Here is a 3,596-nt window from a genome sequence, read left to right as displayed (position 1 = left end):
TGCTTTTGTTTTCAAAACAAATCCCTACATTGGTTGAATTCTGATTCGGCTTTGGTTGGTTTTGATCAATCCTCTTAAAGAAATTAAAAAAGGAGTCGAAATATCAGTATTTTTGAAAAAAAAATTAAAAAGATGACAAAATGATCAAAATGATCAAAATGATCAAAATGATCAAAATTATCAAAATTATCAAAATCATCAAAATTATCAAAATTATCAAAATTATCAAAACTATCAAAATTATCAAAATTATCAAAATTATCAAAATTATCAAAATTATCAAAATTATCAAAATTATCAAAATTATCAAAATTATCAAAATTATCAAAATTATCAAAATTATCAAAATTATCAAAATTATCAAAATTATCAAAATTATCAAAATTATTAGAATTATCAAAATTATCAAAATTATCAAAATTATCAAAATTATCAAAATTATCAAAATTATCAAAATTATCAAAATTATCAAAATTATCAAAATTATCAAAATTATCAAATTATCAAATCATCAAATTATCAAAATTATTGAAATTATCAAAATGTCAAAATGATCAAAATGATCAAAATGATCAAAATGATCAAAATGATCAAAATGATCAAAATGATCAAAATGATCAAAATTGACAAAATTGACAAAATTGACAAATTTGACAAAATTGACAAAATTGACAAAATTGACAAAATTGACAAAATTGACAAAATTGACAAAATTGACAAAATTGACAAAATTGACAAAATTGACAAAATTGACAAAATTGACAAAATTGACAAAATTGACAAAATTGACAAAATTGACAAAATTGACAAAATTGACAAAATTGACAAAATTGACAAAATTGACAAAATTGACAAAATTGACAAAATTGACAAAATTGACAAAATTGACAAAATTGACAAAATTGACAAAATTGACAAAATTGACAAAATTGACAAAATTGACAAAATTGACAAAATTGACAAAATTGACAAAATTGACAAAATTGACAAAATTGAGAAAATTGACAAAATTGAGAAAATTGACAAAATTGACAAAATTGACAAAATTGACAAAATTGACAAAATTGACAAAATTGACAAAATTGACAAAATTGACAAAATTGACAAAATTTACAAAATTGACAAAATTTACAAAATTTACAAAATTGACAAAATTGACAAAATTGTCTAAAATGGCCAATGTGAACAATAATATCACAAATTTAAGCATAATTTCAGAACCCAATCAAAAATATATAGAACAATATATATTTTTTTACCTGTCATTAAAGTGAGCAAAAATAGCTTTACTGTGGTGTATTTTAAAAATGGAAATTTAAATTAAATTTCATAATATTAAAGTCACATGAAATTTATGAAAATATTTTAGAAAAAAATACCTACAAGTTAACGATATTTTCAAAAAGTCCAGGTATTTTTCTCAAGCTGAGACTGTGTAAATAATCTTCCATCTGTAATAAACCTCTAATAATTACCAACAGTCCGTAATGTCAAAGGGCCAGTCTCAAATTAGCTCGTTTAGGGAGCGACGTCTAGCGTAATTTATGGCTGCTTGGGGCTCATCTTCCGAGTGGCAACTTGTGTTGTCTTTTTATGACAAATATGCACGGTAGGAACTTTCATATTTTTTTTCTTCATTTTACTGAGGCGTAGGATCTAGAATTACCATAGTTTATGAGGAAAGGGGCACTTGTGTGTCCTTCACTTTTAGCGTGTATGTGGGGGTGGGCATTACTATTCATTGTTAAGGGGTGGAGATTACTCAGAGGGAAAGACTCAAATTTGGATTTTCGAGAAACTTAAGTGACATTTGTTTGAAAACTCAAGAATGATTTATGATAAATTTTTGATTTCTACTAAATTTGTCAACAACAGCCAATTTTACCCTAGTTTTCCACCTTCACAGAAGCCGTTGAAGCGCTTTAGCCGCAAAATTTTGTCCATCTTTTGCTCCTCTCCCCCGTAAATCTCCCCTCCCCCCGCTTTTTGACAGCTCAAACAAACTGAAGAGTTCAAAAATAGCTTGCGCGACAAGATTTGTGCGGTTGAAAGACTGTGGTCGAGGCACTCGCACTGCGGTGAAATGCGCCACTGTTGTTGGTTGGTTTTGTTTACATGCAACACGCGAGGAAATTTCGTATATTTTTCATTCCGTTTTCCACGTAAGTTGTGAAAAGCTTAAAGTGAACGGTGCTGCCATCTCTGAGAAAACTTGAGAGCTTCGCGCTCATGCCGCAACGCGGCGCTTTCGTCTTAAATTTCTTTCCGTTGGTGGTGTACAATTTTGATATTTTCAGAATAAACGAATAACAAATTAATTACAAATTAACTTACCTTCGCACTTGAGTCCCTGCCGGAAGAAGCCGTAGAGCAGTGATCCGCAGTGGTCGCAAAACGTGGGCGACATAAACGTGTACACTCTAAAACGATGTGGTAAGTCTATCTTGAACCGTTCCCTTAAATACTGGAAAAAAAGAAAAATGGAGAAATTGTAGTTGAGTTAGTTTAAAAATAATTTCAGAACCATTTTTTAATGTAAGGTCATTTGAAGTGTATGTCCCCAATTCTGAACAAGGTTGAGGCTTTCAAGCAATGATTTCATCATTTTGATCTAAAATTTCAAGAAATCTAAATTGCAAAACTATTTTTTTTTGATAAAAAACTAATTGTGCCTCTTAAAAACTAAATTTTTTTTTCCAAAGATTTCAAATTAGAACTTCTAGAATTTGTGTTTGTTTTGAAAATCGCTCCGATTTGTTATAAGCATTTTTGGATGTAAAATTGAAATTGGATTTTAAATGTGGAACTTTAGGGATTCAATTTCAAACAATTATCAGGTGATATATTTTTTAATTTGTCTTAATTATTTTAAAATTGCGTCCATCTCTGAACAATTTATTTCAAATATCTGAGAAAACTATCCACATTTTTTCGATCCCAAAGGTGAAATAATTTGTTTAAACTTTTTTGAAATGTTAGTCGTGATTTTGAAACACTGAAAATATTTGCAATGGAGATGAGAAATTTCATTAGGGGTGTTTTAACATTAAAGATTTGATCAATAGTTTCCAAGAAGTTGTCGATTGAAAAATGAGGGCTGATTGGTTAGCACTTAGAAATATTTTTTTTAAATTTTCATTATCTCAGTTACTGGATCGGATCGGAGTCGAATACAAAAAATCCTTTGAATTGGAGTCAAAGTTTATGTGCTTAGTCAATTCACCGTTCAAATCGAAATGATAGTGAAAAGTATTACTGTACTGAGAGCTTAAATATAAAACATGTCAGCCCCTGTATCGAAAAGTATTACTTTTCGATTCCGATATTTTTGATTTGATTTGATTTGATTTGAATTTAATAAATGTTTGACTTTTTTTTTAAATTCAAAATACTATTTTTTTCAAAAAGTACAAACTTTCTATAGCTCAAAAATTAGCATTTTTGGTCCCCTAAAATATCAAAAAGTTACAAAATTACAGATGGGGGAAAAGTCTGTCAAAATTGAGTGTTGGATGAAAAAAGTTAGGTAAAGAAATAATGATTTCTTTTTTCTAAAATTTAATCCGAAATTCGCCTTAAATTTCTAAGATACATCT

This window comes from Culex quinquefasciatus, chromosome 1 (genome assembly GCF_015732765.1).
Source record: "Culex quinquefasciatus strain JHB chromosome 1, VPISU_Cqui_1.0_pri_paternal, whole genome shotgun sequence".
In the NCBI taxonomy this organism is placed as follows: Eukaryota; Metazoa; Arthropoda; class Insecta; order Diptera; family Culicidae; genus Culex; species Culex quinquefasciatus.
The sequence above is the reverse complement of the archived record's forward strand: the minus strand, read 5'-3'. Positions refer to the sequence as shown.